Genomic DNA, 15690 nt, shown 5'->3' with positions numbered 1-15690 from the left:
GAGCAGATTTGCCCTTGGAAAAGTCCTGATTGCAACTGTGGATGTCAGGCAGGGAGCACCAGGAGCGTGCAGCTGCAAAGGCCCTTTCCCCTGCCCTGCTCCTCTCCTGCAAGGCTTCCTTGAATACGGCCGGGCCGTGCCCACGTGCCCGGCACAGCCAGCTCACATCCTTGCCATCAGCCCTGAGAGAGCTCTGTTGTTTCTCAGGATCCTCAGCCACAACCCGCTGGCTGTCATTGATGATGCTGCCTTCTTCAAGCTGCCCTCAGTGAGCTTTCTGTAAGTATTGGCTCATTTGGAGCAGATCCCCAGAGAGCTGTGTCTCTCTGGAGTGCCCTGTTGTCAGGAAAGCTGCACAAATGGTGCAGGAGCAAATCTCCCTCTTGGCCTGCCTGAGTCTGCCGGAGTCACAACTCCCCTGGCTTCTCTGGGAGCTGGCAGAAGCGGATGCCTCTGCATACAGCACCACCATCATCAGGGCCCTGGGCTTGCTCTGAGAGCAGAGTTGTGGCAATGTCACCAGAGAGTTTCATGAGCTCTTTCCAATGTTTGCAGAGACCTGAGTGCCACCCAAGTGAACTCGCAGGCGCTGCTGCAGCTGCTGCAGAGCACAGTGAGCTTGGAAACCCTGTGAGTGTGTGGGACTGAGCCCCAGCCGCCAGCAGGCCCCGAGTGCTGCGACAGGGGCCCTGCTTGGGAAGCAAATCCGTGTGCCACAACACCAGAACAAGCCCAGTAGTAAGGTCAAGAGTTGCTGTTTCCTTCTGGGAACGTGCCAAAACTCACCAGCTCCCAGGCAGAATCTCACCTTTGGGGTGACTTGCTGCAGGCTTCTCAAAGGGGAGTTTGAACTGCAGGCAGGTGCATTTCTGTGTCACGTGGTGTTTTGGGAGCAGTGCTACTTTCCAGGTTAAAATCGCCATTTAATGTTTTCCCTTGGGAGTCAGGGCCCTTTCCCAGAGCTGTGGCACACAGTGAGGCACAAGCCCCCTGCGTGGTATCGGTGTGTTCCCTGAGCTGGGCTCTGAGCCATGCACTGGGTGGCCAGGTGTTCCTCCAAGAATGCCCTCTTGTCTGCAGCCAAGTGCCCAAGGAGGCGGCCTGCTGCCTGTGCCAGGAGCGTCCCCGGCCCGAGAGCCCCTGCAGGACCATCCAGTTCCTGTGCCAGAAGCTGTGCAGCACCAGCGCCCCGCAGTGCGGTGGGTGTCCGGAGGGGCTGGGGGAGCTCAAATCTGCCCCTTCTCCTGAGCCTGGGGAGATGCTGCAGCACTGCCCCGTGCTGGGGGAAGCTGATCGGGCCTTGGACTACAGGCCTTGGACACAACACCTTGGGATGGAAAGTTCCTGGAGACTGTACATATCTTGTGTGTCACATAGTGTCTGGACAAGCAACAGCTCACTGGGCCCCGCAAACCTACCAATTTCCTACCCACACCATGGCCCCCAGGCAAGGAAGGCAGGAATGCCCCGTGCCCTTCCCTGGTGCTGGAAGGCAAGGTCTGCCCATAAAGGCCCCAGATTCCCCTAACAGCCTGGTTTCTGTGCCACCCCACTGCCCACTGCAGGGCAAAGGGCAGGGCCCCTGATGTGCTCTGCAGGGTGAACACCAAGCACCCTCATGCCCTGGTTGGCCCGTGCAGGGGGAGCAAAGCCCCGTCCTGCTCTAGCTGGGCACAGGGCACAGCACATCCTGTGCACAGCAGGGCCAGGCTGCCCTTCTGCAAACAGGTACAGCCAGGTTTCCAAGGGCCCCAGGGAGCTCGCTTCTCTCACTGCCTCAGCCCCAGGTTTCCCACAGCACAGTCCCAGAGCTCTGGTGCCCTTGAGGGAGTTGTTCATGCTCTAACAGCTTCAGCTGCTGCTCTTGGCAATGGCCCCGGAGCAAAGGAGTCCCTGGGCATTCCTCCCGTGCCAGTCTGTGCCCCCCTTGCAGTGCTGATCTTTCCTCTGGGGTCTCTGCCTCTTCACTGGCTCCTGCAGAGCAAGCCAGGCCTGCTCATCTGGAGCTGTGGGAACCTCTCAGACAGCAATCCCATTCCCCTGGGATGTTTCCCTCCCATCCAAACAGAGCCCCAGGAGACACCAGGAAAGAACCAGCTCTCTGCTCTGCCCCAAGGGGATAACGGCATGGATTGAAGGGCTCTTCTCCTCACCACAACACATCCCCCACTCTGCTCTTGTGCTTGCTGGCCTTGAGATGAGCTGCTGCTGCCTGGGGTAACCTCTGAGCCTGTGTTTGTGTCCAGCTGCTGATCTGCTCTCTTGCTGTTCTCCAGCTCAGACAAGTCTTCTACGGAGTCGGGGAGAAATAATGGACTTGGAACAAGGCAGAGAGCTGAACACCATCCCAGTGTTGAGCCTCAAGCCCAAGGAGCCTTCACTGGGAGATGGTGAAACTGTCACGCTTGTGGTTGCCCTGACCCTGAGCACTGAGGGTGATGTCAGCAGCCTGGACCGTTCCAGAACAAATTCACATCCCCCTCAGCATCTCTTGGGGCATGAAGGCAAAACAAGCGCTCATGACCTGAGGGCCAAGGTGCAGAAGAAGCTGCACAAGGTTAAAAGCATAAAGACTGAAAAAAGCATTGTCCCACACCATCCCCAGCCTGCTAGGCTGAAGGGTGTGGTGAAAAAGACACCCTCAAGCTGGGATCACAAGCAGATGGAACCGCATTTGAATTGGCGAGCACCGAACCCCTGGGATGTAGTTGGTGGGTTAAACCCCATTCATGACAAGTTGGTTGGCAGATACCTCATAGATGACTTGGAAGATCCAGCTCCAAGGCAGAACTATGTCGATTCTGACAAACGGCCAAAGAAGGAGTTCAGCCATTACTGGGCTGGACATAATCAGCTTTTCTACCAGGCTTTGAGACCTGTGAAAGCAGCAGGAGAGCCCAGAGCCACCGTCACCAAAGATGAGCTGCGTCTAAACAGGAACCTGGATTTTCTCTCTGACCCCTTGGTTCAGAGAGGCCCTGCTGTGAGCAGTGGAGGAGGAGCCACGGCTGAGGAGGAACAATCCTCTCTAGGTGGGCACCTCCTGATCATGCCTGACACCACAGGCACACACTGGAAGCAACAGGAAGAAGACTCCAGGTTCCTTAATAAACCTTGGAGCCCCCAAGGTCCAGACCTTGCACCAGTTCCAGAAGAGCTCTTGGAAGCCATGGTTGATCGTCACCTGCGCTTGCTGGTGCCAGACAAAAGCCTGCGGATGTTCATGGCCCACATGGAGCGAGCCCTGAGGATGGACTGCAGCCTGCCCCAGCTCAAGCTGGTGTGTGCCAAGATGGTCTCAAAGACGGAGCTGCTTCTAAAGGTGCTCAGTGAGAGGCAAGAGAACAAGGGAGCCTATGATGGCATGGGCCGGTGTCCTCTGCAAGAGAACATCTCCAGGCGCACAGCTTTGGAGGAGGATCAGGAGCCCACAAAGAAGGTAGGAGAGCTGCAGGCACTGATGCGTCTGCCTCTCTGGGCAAGGGAGAATGGAAGGAGGAGTAATCCTCTTGCCCCCCGTGATCTTCTTTCCTCTTCTCTGAACAGAAATCACATCACACTCAGGAAATGATCATGTTTCTGACTATGTTATCTCTCTTCGTTATCATTGGTGTGATGCTGAAAGTCTCATTCCAGGTAAGCCAATTTCTTGTTTGACACAGAGCTGTCTGTCTTGTAGCTGGAGTGCCCAGGTGACAAGCCCCATGTGCCACTGCAGATGGCCCTGCATGTGCGTGCTGGGTACCACAGGAGATGTTGTTCCAAGCCTGGAGCCTGTGGCAGCATCCACAGCACCCAGCTCAGCAGGGTCCAGCCTGCCGGAGGGAAGCTTGTCCTGCCTTCTCTCCCAGCTCCCCCCAGCTTTGCTTTGCTCGCCTGCCTTCAGCCACACAGCAATGAGAGCTCTTGGCCTCTCCTGTTTGGTAGAATATTACAGGAAAACGGATGTTGCAAATCTCCCATTTTCCTTCCCCAGAAGCGCTCTCAACGTTGTGAACTTGACTCGCAACCCCGCGACACCAGGAATTTGTGTCTGACAAGGTAACTGCTCCCCGCCCGTGCCACTGCTGTGCCACCAAGAGTCTTTGCTGTGCAGAGCAGCTCCTCCTGGAGCCCCGCAGCCGCGCAGGTGCCGCTGCCCAGGACTCTCCCGGCTGTGTTTGCAACACGTCGCGTTTGGGGCAGCCCCGGGCAAGCGGCTCCTGAGCGGCAGCGCTGGGCACGGCCGGGGGCTCCCAGCCCAAGCAGCCCTTCCCACGCCAGCGCTGGGATGGATGTCCTGAGCCCCGGTGTGCTCCCGAATTTCTGTGAGCACGGGCAATACCTCTGTGTTCCCAGAACAGTCTCCTCTGCTGATGGCTCTGCCCCATTTTTGCCCGCTCCCTCCCCGCAGAGGCTGGTGAAGAACTCACTGCCATCCTCTCCGGTTGCCTTTTGCATGCAGGGCTCATTCTCTGGATTGCCGGCCATTGCCATCCCTGCTGGGGCTCCCCATCTTCCTTGGGCTCTGCTGGCACACCCCCGAGCAGGGAGAAGTGCTGGCACCTGCTGCAGCCCTCCCTGGCCAGACCTCCCTGCTGACGGAGCGGGAGCAGGGAGCTCTGGGGATGGGATGTCCAGAAGCCTTTTTGTCCCCATTCACCTCGCTCACTCCATTGCTTTGCAGCGTTGGAAATGCCCCTTCCCAACTCCTGCAGTGGCTGCTTCCCAGACAGGCCAGAGCACAGGCAGCCCTGTTGCCCACAGCCTCCATCACCAGCTGCCCTCTCTCTTTAACCCTATTTTCTCTTTTTGATTTTTTCAGGTTCTGTGTTATACTGCAACAGAGATGGAGGAAGTATAACGAGGCACAAAATGTAGAGCAGAAAAGTGCAGGGAGGTCCTCCCAGCACCGCCCATTCTTCCTGACTGCCTGGGCATCCTTCCTTTTAAAAGGCCTTCGCTTGCTCAGCACTTTCTGGAGCTTTTCTCTGTTCCGGAAATCTGCAAAGCCATTGGTTCGACGCATCACGGGTTCAAACGAAAGTGACAGAAAAACGTTTCAGAAAGAGACCAAGTTTGAAGAATTTGTTTGACTGGAAGATTTTCAAGAGGCTGAAGAAGTTAATGGGATGCCAACAACTCTTCGCCTCCTCTTCCGCAATATGAACTACTGAGGCCCTCCTCAGATGTTGCTTCGTTATTGTTGTGATTTCCATGGATGCTGTTTCAGTTGTTGTTGTTGTTTCCTTGCATGCTTTTTCCTTGATGGTTATTTTCTTTCTGCCCCTGCTGAGGGAAGGCCAGAGGGTGCTGCAGGCAAGCACAAGCTCTGGACACCCAGAGGAGGCATCTCAGGCTTTTCCTCTTCCCTTGTGGCAACGTTTCCCCTTGCATTCAGTATAAATAAAGTTTGTTCTTGTTCCTCCTGGTGTTGCTGATGTCTTTGTAAAAGCAGTTTCTGTTCTCCCTTATGGAATTGGCCAAATTCAGTTCCAGCTGGGCTTTGCTTTGCTACCTTTCTCCCTGCATGCCCCAACGACATCCACGCCAGCCTCCTGTGCTGCTGCCCTCCTTCCAAAGCTGTAAATTCTGTGTTTTCCCTGAGTCCCAGGCAGAGCTTCCTGCTCAGCCGCTCTGCTTCCCCACCAGCTCATCTTTGGGCACATGGGCACGGGCTGCTCGTGCCTGTGCCTTCAAGGATTTCTCCCTGCACAATGTGCAGCCTCCCTGGACTCCTCTGCCCCTCAGGACAGCATCCCCAGGGAGCCTCTCAAACAGCGTGGCTGGACTGACTCGCCCTGGGCAGCCCCTCCAGCCTGGATGGAGCTTGTCCACACCGTGATTGTCCCGGCCCCAGAGGCCCAGAGCCTCCACCTGTTGTGTAGAGGGAGCTGGGAAGGTGAGATGGGCCAGGAGGGGATTCCTCTGCTGCCCCCAGCAGGGACCTCTTTCCATTCCCCCTGTTTTTTGGGTCCCCTCCTTCTGCCTGCTGGTCACACCCTTGGCGATCCTCAACTTCTTGGCACGTGTCTGTCTGGGACATTTGTCCAATGGCTGCTTCAGTGTGGCTCCAGTCCCTCTCCCTCTCCCACTCCCTGACACTCCTTATCTTTCCACTTCCCCCTTCAGCTCTGCCACTGGGCTGAGCAGAGCATGCACCTGGTCCTACCTCGCCCAGGTGTTATTTCTGCCAGCCCCAGTGCCAATGCCTGGCTCCAGCACTCCCTGTAGAGTTTTCCCATTGCAATGAGGCCTTCCTGGATAGCTCTTTGGGTATCACAGAAAGAGGCTTTGCAGTACTGCTTCTAAAACATCCCAAGGCCCCTGAAGCTTTCCAGGGTCAACACTTTTGTGTTCCAAATGTCTCCTGTGAGCACAAGAGCTCTGGGTGGTGGGGGGGAAGGGGAATGGCATTGTCCTCCTGCAGAGGCGATGGCACTGGTGTCCCCGTGGTGCTGGCTTTAAGCTGCACAAGCAGCGTTGTCCCCTCTGCACCCCTGAGGTTTTTGCCTCCTCCTCCTTTCCTTTGCCCTCCCTCAAACCCGCCTGGCTCCCAGGCTGATGGTTGCATTGTTGTACCTCCTCCTGCTGAAGAGGCGCTGTCATTGAGCAGAATCATCTTCTCAAGGAGGTTTAATGCACATGCATGAAAGGCACCTTTGCCTTATATGGATCAGAATAGGCTTAAAATAGTGTCAGGGAGTGTAAGACACGAATCACAGAGATCAGGGAGGAATTTCTTCATGGAAAGGGTGGTCAGGCCTTGGGAGGGGCTGCCCAAGCAGGTGTGGACTCCCCACGCCTGCAAGGGTCCAAGGAACGGCTGGAGGTGGCACTGAGTGCTGTGGCCTGGCTGCCAAGGTGGGGACGGGGCACAGGATGGACGGGCTGAAGCCGGAGGTGTTTTCCATCGTCAGTGCCTCTGAGGCTCCCTGACTCCGTGCCCAGGACTGGAGGCCGCCGTGCCGCAAGCGCTGCCGGTCGCGCCCCGGCCCGAGCTGTTGGGCCGCGCGTTTCCCCTCAGGCCGGGGCGGCCGCTGCCGGTGCCGCCGCCCGGAGGCGGAGGTGGCCGGGCGGCGGAGCGGCCGCGCTTCGCGGCCGGGCCGGGCCGCCTCTCTGGCCGCTGCTTGCGGGGCCGTGCCGGCCTTGCCCGAGCTGCCCGCGGCTCCCTTTGCACGGCGCTCGCTGCCGGGGCCGGCGCGCTCAGGCGGAGCTGCCGCCCCTCAGGCTCGCGGCGCTTCCCGCCATTGTGGCTGCGGCTCCCTCAGCCTCTGCCGGCGCCCATCCCGACATTGCCCGGCTTTGGGCAAGCTCCCCGCGCCCTCCCAGCGCCGTTTGCGGCCTTTGGCCCTGCCTGGGTGCCGCCTGCCCACCAAAGGCGCTCTCACCGCTCCGCACAAGTGGAGAGGAGAAAAAGGACAGCGAAAGGCTCAGGAGTTTACAGAAAGGGAGGGAGAGATCCCGCCCCGCTCATGGTCACGGTCAGGGACACAACGGCCGGAACTTGGGGATATTAATTACATTTATTGTCAAGAAAATCAGAGCAGGATAATGAGAAACAAAAGAAGTTTGAACAGCACCTGTAGCCCTAAAGCCATGCCAAACCCTGGCCACACAAACCCAATACAGCTCGGAATGGCTTCACAGTGACACAGGGCAGGCTTAGATCTTGTGTTCAGGTGAAATCCTTCCCTGGGAGGGTGGCAGGCCCTGGCACAGGGTGCCCAGAGCAGCTGGGGCTGCCCCTGGATCCCTGGCAGTGTCCAAGGCCAGGTGGGACGGGGCTTGGAGCAGCCTGGGCTAGTGGAAGGTGTCCCTGCCATGGCAGGGGTGAAACCGGATGGGCTTTCAGGCCCCTTCCAAGCCATGATTGGGCAGATCGATGGCTCTGAGGCAGAGTCATTTGGTGACAGCATGGCCTGAACTGCGGTTTGCTGCGAGCTGTGATGCCAAGCACCATGACGGTGACAAGAGCATTGCTACAGTGTCATAAGAAGGACCACTGTGACATTGGCAGCAGCACTGTGACACAGGAGCTGCCACAGGTGCAGCTCAGGTCTGCGTCCCAGGCGACTGCAGCCAGTCCTGCCTCGCCATGGACCTGGTGATGCGTCTGGTGCACGCTCTGCTCCTGCTGGCCCTGCTGCTGGCAGTGGCCCCCTCCCCAGCAGTGGGCAAGGAGCTCTGCCCAGAGCCCTGCCACTGCCCAGGCCGCGGGCGGCTGAACTGCGGCCACGCCGGCCTGGCCACCGTGCCCCCGGCCAGCCGCCGCCAAGCCCTGGCCTTCCTGTGAGTCCCAGGGCCCCTCAGAGCCCTGCAGCTGCCCCTCCTCGGCTCCCTGGCTCTGCAAACCCCACCTGGGACACCCGGGGGACTCCCTGGCCAGAGACAGGGGGGGTTTGGGGGCCTGAGCACAGCATGAGGGTGAAGCCAGCTGGGCACTCTGCGCCTTCTCCAGGCAAAGCCCAATTCCAGCTCTGCAGCCGAAGGGCAGGGAAATGGGCTTTCCTGAGGGGGGACCGGCTCTTTGTCTCTTTGCAGAGATTTCACTGGCAACTCCATTGCTGCTGTTGGAAAACAAACCTGGAAGGACTACCCATGGACTGAGACCTTGTAAGTGCCCTGCAGCATTTCAAATATCAGCAGTCTGGGGAGATGCCATCCTTTGGTCTGGGGTTGGAGCAGCAGCCCTCACACCACACGCTTCCATTGGAATTCAAAGCTCAGCTGCTCTGCCAAGCAGGGGTGTGAATCACCACAGCTTCCCAGCATGGCAAGAATTGCCTCGAGTCTCTTGCAGCCAGGGCACCATCCCTGTGTCTGTGTGCCCAGGGATCAAGCTGTGGTCAGCTTCAGCCGGCCAGGAGCAGGGGCCTGCTCTGGCCAGGAGTGGGGACGATCCCTGCAGCGGTGGCCCAGAGAGATGCGTCAGTCAAGCTGCTGCAGGAGATTTTCCCATGACAATCCCAGTTGCTGCTGGGCTGTGGCCGCTGTCACAATGTCCCTGTGTCCCCTTGCAGAGTGCTCAGGGACAATGAGCTGCGGGCAGTGAAGAGGCATTCCCTGGAGGGGCTGTTCCTGCTGAAGCACCTGTAAGCACCGTGCCCTGCCCAGGGCAGGGGAGGCTCCTGCCTGCCCCTCCCTGGGGCCCTGCTGCTCAGCCCAGCTACGGGCACGTGGCCTTTGGCCCTGCTGGCATCCAGGCTGCAGAGGCAGGTAAAAGCAACAGGGCAAAAGAAAGTGACATTTGTTGTCCTGCCTGGAACAGGGATTTGTCCTGCAATGAGATCCTGTCCATTGAGGAACGGGCATTTGAGTCACTGCCTTTCCTGAAGTTTCTGTGAGTGATCAAGTTTCTTTCTGGTGGTTTTAGCTCAGTCTTTGCATGGGCACCCTTCCTGTGTAGGAAAATGCTCCTGCTGTTTTCCCCACAGTCCCTAAATCTGCCCTGCCCAGAGCCCAGCTGAGCTGCAGAGGTCAATGCCCATGGCTGGGCGGCCACGCCAGGGGACAGAGCCCAGCGGGGTTGTCCACACACAGCCATCAGAGCAGCCAGTTCTGGCAGCCTTGGCTGCATCCTGGAACAGAAACAGAGTCAGCACGTGTGCCCTTCACTTGCCCTCCTGGGCAGGCTACAAACGCTGAGAAAGCAGCAGTTTCCTCCCTCTTCCACCTTGGATTGGCACCTTTCCTGCAAAGGGCTCCTTCTTTGCCCCCTCTCTCTGTAGGGCAGGCGTAATTCCTTTGTGTGACCTCCTCTTTCCCCAGGAATCTCTCCTGGAATGGCCTCACACAGATCCGCAGCGACACTTTCCAGGCCTGGCATGGGATGCAGTTCCTCCAGGAGCTGTAAGTGGCCCCAGGGCTAAAGGCACGGCAGGGTCTCTGCAGGGTCAGTGGGCAAGAGCAGATTTGCCCTTGGAAAAGTCCTGATTGCAACTGTGGATGTCAGGCAGGGAGCACCAGGAGCGTGCAGCTGCAAAGGCCCTTTCCCCTGCCCTGCTCCTCTCCTGCAAGGCTTCCTTGAATGCGGCCGGGCCGTGCCCACGTGCCCGGCACAGCCAGCTCACATCCTTGCCATCAGCCCTGAGAGAGCTCTGTTGTTTCTCAGGATCCTCAGCCACAACCCGCTGGCTGTCATTGATGATGCTGCCTTCTTCAAGCTGCCCTCAGTGAGCTTTCTGTAAGTATTGGCTCATTTGGAGCAGATCCCCAGAGAGCTGTGTCTCTCTGGAGTGCCCTGTTGTCAGGAAAGCTGCACAAATGGTGCAGGAGCAAATCTCCCTCTTGGCCTGCCTGAGTCTGCCGGAGTCACTACTCCCCTGGCTTCTCTGGGAGCTGGCAGAAGCGGATGCCTCTGCATACAGCACCACCATCATCAGGGCCCTGGGCTTGCTCTGAGAGCAGAGTTGTGGCAATGTCACCAGAGAGTTTCATGAGCTCTTTCCAATGTTTGCAGAGACCTGAGTGCCACCCAAGTGAACTCGCAGGCGCTGCTGCAGCTGCTGCAGAGCACAGTGAGCTTGGAAACCCTGTGAGTGTGTGGGACTGAGCCCCAGCCGCCAGCAGGCCCCGAGTGCTGCGACAGGGGCTCTGCTTGGGAAGCAAATCCGTGTGCCACAAAACCAGAACAAGCCCAGTAGTAAGGTCAAGAGTTGCTGTTTCCTTCTGGGAACGTGCCAAAACTCACCAGCTCCCAGGCAGAATCTCACCTTTGGGGTGACTTGCTGCAGGCTTCTCAAAGGGGAGTTTGAACTGCAGGCAGGTGCATTTCTGTGTCACGTGGTGTTTTGGGAGCAGTGCTACTTTCCAGGTTAAAATCGCCATTTAATGTTTTCCCTTGGGAGTCAGGGCCCTTTCCCAGAGCTGTGGCACACAGTGAGGCACAAGCCCCCTGCGTGGTATCGGTGTGTTCCCTGAGCTGGGCTCTGAGCCATGCACTGGGTGGCCAGGTGTTCCTCCAAGAATGCCCTCTTGTCTGCAGCCAAGTGCCCAAGGAGGCGGCCTGCTGCCTGTGCCAGGAGCGTCCCCGGCCCGAGAGCCCCTGCAGGACCATCCAGTTCCTGTGCCAGAAGCTGTGCAGCACCAGCGCCCCGCAGTGCGGTGGGTGTCCGGAGGGGCTGGGGGAGCTCAAATCTGCCCCTTCTCCTGAGCCTGGGGAGATGCTGCAGCACTGCCCCGTGCTGGGGGAAGCTGATCGGGCCTTGGACTACAGGCCTTGGACACAACACCTTGGGATGGAAAGTTCCTGGAGACTGTACATATCTTGTGTGTCACATAGTGTCTGGACAAGGAACAGCTCACTGGGCCCCGCAAACCTACCAATTTCCTACCCACACCATGGCCCCCAGGCAAGGAAGGCAGGAATGCCCCGTGCCCTTCCCTGGTGCTGGAAGGCAAGGTCTGCCCATAAAGGCCCCAGATTCCCCTAACAGCCTGGTTTCTGTGCCACCCCACTGCCCACTGCAGGGCAAAGGGCAGGGCCCCTGATGTGCTCTGCAGGGTGAACACCAAGCACCCTCATGCCCTGGTTGGCCCGTGCAGGGGGAGCAAAGCCCCGTCCTGCTCTAGCTGGGCACAGGGCACAGCACATCCTGTGCACAGCAGGGCCAGGCTGCCCTTCTGCAAACAGGTACAGCCAGGTTTCCAAGGGCCCCAGGGAGCTCGCTTCTCTCACTGCCTCAGCCCCAGGTTTCCCACAGCACAGTCCCAGAGCTCTGGTGCCCTTGAGGGAGTTGTTCATGCTCTAATAGCTTCAGCTGCTGTTCCTGGCAATGGCCCCAGAGCAAAGGAGTCCCTGGGCATTCCTCCCGTGCCAGTCTGTGCCCCCCTTGCAGTGCTGATCTTTCCTCTGGGGTCTCTGCCTCTTCACTGGCTCCTGCAGAGCAAGCCAGGCCTGCTCATCTGGAGCTGTGGGAACCTCTCTGACAGCAATCCCATTCCCCTGGGATGTTTCCCTCCCATCCAAACAGAGCCCCAGGAGACACCAGGAAAGAACCAGCTCTCTGCTCTGCCCCAAGGGGATAACGGCATGGACTGAAGGGCTCTTCTCCTCACCACAACACATCCCCCACTCTGCTCTTGTGCTTGCTGGCCTTGAGATGAGCTGCTGCTGCCTGGGGTAACCTCTGAGCCTGTGTTTGTGTCCAGCTGCTGATCTGCTCTCTTGCTGTTCTCCAGCTCAGACAAGTCTTCTACGGAGTCGGGGAGAAATAATGGACTTGGAACAAGGCAGAGAGCTGAACACCATCCCAGTGTTGAGCCTCAAGCCCAAGGAGCCTTCACTGGGAGATGGTGAAACTGTCACGCTTGTGGTTGCCCTGACCCTGAGCACTGAGGGTGATGTCAGCAGCCTGGACCGTTCCAGAACAAATTCACATCCCCCTCAGCATCTCTTGGGGCATGAAGGCAAAACAAGCGCTCATGACCTGAGGGCCAAGGTGCAGAAGAAGCTGCACAAGGTTAAAAGCATAAAGACTGAAAAAAGCATTGTCCCACACCATCCCCAGCCTGCTAGGCTGAAGGGTGTGGTGAAAAAGACACCCTCAAGCTGGGATCACAAGCAGATGGAACCGCATTTGAATTGGCGAGCACCGAACCCCTGGGATGTAGTTGGTGGGTTAAACCCCATTCATGACAAGTTGGTTGGCAGATACCTCATAGATGACTTGGAAGATCCAGCTCCAAGGCAGAACTATGTCGATTCTGACAAACGGCCAAAGAAGGAGTTCAGCCATTACTGGGCTGGACATAATCAGCTTTTCTACCAGGCTTTGAGACCTGTGAAAGCAGCAGGAGAGCCCAGAGCCACCGTCACCAAAGATGAGCTGCGTCTAAACAGGAACCTGGATTTTCTCTCTGACCCCTTGGTTCAGAGAGGCCCTGCTGTGAGCAGTGGAGGAGGAGCCACGGCTGAGGAGGAACAATCCTCTCTAGGTGGGCACCTCCTGATCATGCCTGACACCACAGGCACACACTGGAAGCAACAGGAAGAAGACTCCAGGTTCCTTAATAAACCTTGGAGCCCCCAAGGTCCAGACCTTGCACCAGTTCCAGAAGAGCTCTTGGAAGCCATGGTTGATCGTCACCTGCGCTTGCTGGTGCCAGACAAAAGCCTGCGGATGTTCATGGCCCACATGGAGCGAGCCCTGAGGATGGACTGCAGCCTGCCCCAGCTCAAGCTGGTGTGTGCCAAGATGGTCTCAAAGACGGAGCTGCTTCTAAAGGTGCTCAGTGAGAGGCAAGAGAACAAGGGAGCCTATGATGGCATGGGCCGGTGTCCTCTGCAAGAGAACATCTCCAGGCGCACAGCTTTGGAGGAGGATCAGGAGCCCACAAAGAAGGTAGGAGAGCTGCAGGCACTGATGCGTCTGCCTCTCTGGGCAAGGGAGAATGGAAGGAGGAGTAATCCTCTTGCCCCCCGTGATCTTCTTTCCTCTTCTCTGAACAGAAATCACATCACACTCAGGAAATGATCATGTTTCTGACTATGTTATCTCTCTTCGTTATCATTGGTGTGATGCTGAAAGTCTCATTCCAGGTAAGCCAATTTCTTGTTTGACACAGAGCTGTCTGTCTTGTAGCTGGAGTGCCCAGGTGACAAGCCCCATGTGCCACTGCAGATGGCCCTGCATGTGCGTGCTGGGTACCACAGGAGATGTTGTTCCAAGCCTGGAGCCTGTGGCAGCATCCACAGCACCCAGCTCAGCAGGGTCCAGCCTGCCGGAGGGAAGCTTGTCCTGCCTTCTGTCCCAGCTCCCCCCAGCTTTGCTTTGCTCGCCTGCCTTCAGCCACACAGCAATGAGAGCTCTTGGCCTCTCCTGTTTGGTAGAATATTACAGGAAAACGGATGTTGCAAATCTCCCATTTTCCTTCCCCAGAAGCGCTCTCAACGTTGTGAACTTGACTCGCAACCCCGCGACACCAGGAATTTGTGTCTGACAAGGTAACTGCTCCCCGCCCGTGCCACTGCTGTGCCACCAAGAGTCTTTGCTGTGCAGAGCAGCTCCTCCTGGAGCCCCGCAGCCGCGCAGGTGCCGCTGCCCAGGACTCTCCCGGCTGTGTTTGCAACACGTCGCGTTTGGGGCAGCCCCGGGCAAGCGGCTCCTGAGCGGCAGCGCTGGGCACGGCCGGGGGCTCCCAGCCCAAGCAGCCCTTCCCACGCCAGCGCTGGGATGGATGTCCTGGGCCCCGGTGTGCTCCCGAATTTCTGTGAGCACGGGCAATACCTCTGTGTTCCCAGAACAGTCTCCTCTGCTGATGGCTCTGCCCCATTTTTGCCCGCTCCCTCCCCGCAGAGGCTGGTGAAGAACTCACTGCCATCCTCTCCGGTTGCCTTTTGCATGCAGGGCTCATTCTCTGGATTGCCGGCCATTGCCATCCCTGCTGGGGCTCCCCATCTTCCTTGGGCTCTGCTGGCACACCCCCGAGCAGGGAGAAGTGCTGGCACCTGCTGCAGCCCTCCCTGGCCAGACCTCCCTGCTGACGGAGCGGGAGCAGGGAGCTCTGGGGATGGGATGTCCAGAAGCCTTTTTGTCCCCATTCACCTCGCTCACTCCATTGCTTTGCAGCGTTGGAAATGCCCCTTCCCAACTCCTGCAGTGGCTGCTTCCCAGACAGGCCAGAGCACAGGCAGCCCTGTTGCCCACAGCCTCCATCACCAGCTGCCCTCTCTCTTTAACCCTATTTTCTCTTTTTGATTTTTTCAGGTTCTGTGTTATACTGCAACAGAGATGGAGGAAGTATAACGAGGCACAAAATGTAGAGCAGAAAAGTGCAGGGAGGTCCTCCCAGCACCGCCCATTCTTCCTGACTGCCTGGGCATCCTTCCTTTTAAAAGGCCTTCGCTTGCTCAGCACTTTCTGGAGCTTTTCTCTGTTCCGGAAATCTGCAAAGCCATTGGTTCGACGCATCACGGGTTCAAACGAAAGTGACAGAAAAACGTTTCAGAAAGAGACCAAGTTTGAAGAATTTGTTTGACTGGAAGATTTTCAAGAGGCTGAAGAAGTTAATGGGATGCCAACAACTCTTCGCCTCCTCTTCCGCAATATGAACTACTGAGGCCCTCCTCAGATGTTGCTTCGTTATTGTTGTGATTTCCATGGATGCTGTTTCAGTTGTTGTTGTTGTTTCCTTGCATGCTTTTTCCTTGATGGTTATTTTCTTTCTGCCCCTGCTGAGGGAAGGCCAGAGGGTGCTGCAGGCAAGCACAAGCTCTGGACACCCAGAGGAGGCATCTCAGGCTTTTCCTCTTCCCTTGTGGCAACGTTTCCCCTTGCATTCAGTATAAATAAAGTTTGTTCTTGTTCCTCCTGGTGTTGCTGATGTCTTTGTAAAAGCAGTTTCTGTTCTCCCTTATGGAATTGGCCAAATTCAGTTCCAGCTGGGCTTTGCTTTGCTACCTTTCTCCCTGCATGCCCCAACGACATCCACGCCAGCCTCCTGTGCTGCTGCCCTCCTTCCAAAGCTGTAAATTCTGTGTTTTCCCTGAGTCCCAGGCAGAGCTTCCTGCTCAGCCGCTCTGCTTCCCCACCAGCTCGTCTTTGGGCACATGGGCACGGGCTGCTCGTGCCTGTGCCTTCAAGGATTTCTCCCTGCACAATGTGCAGCCTCCCTGGACTCCTCTGCCCCTCAGGACAGCATCCCCAGGGAGCCTCTCAAACAGCGTGGCTGGACTGACTCCCCCTGGGCAGCCCCTCCAGCCTGGAT

This window comes from Agelaius phoeniceus, chromosome 26 (assembly GCF_051311805.1).
Source record: "Agelaius phoeniceus isolate bAgePho1 chromosome 26, bAgePho1.hap1, whole genome shotgun sequence".
Classification (NCBI taxonomy): Eukaryota; Metazoa; Chordata; class Aves; order Passeriformes; family Icteridae; genus Agelaius; species Agelaius phoeniceus.
Note: the sequence above shows the minus strand (reverse complement) of the source record.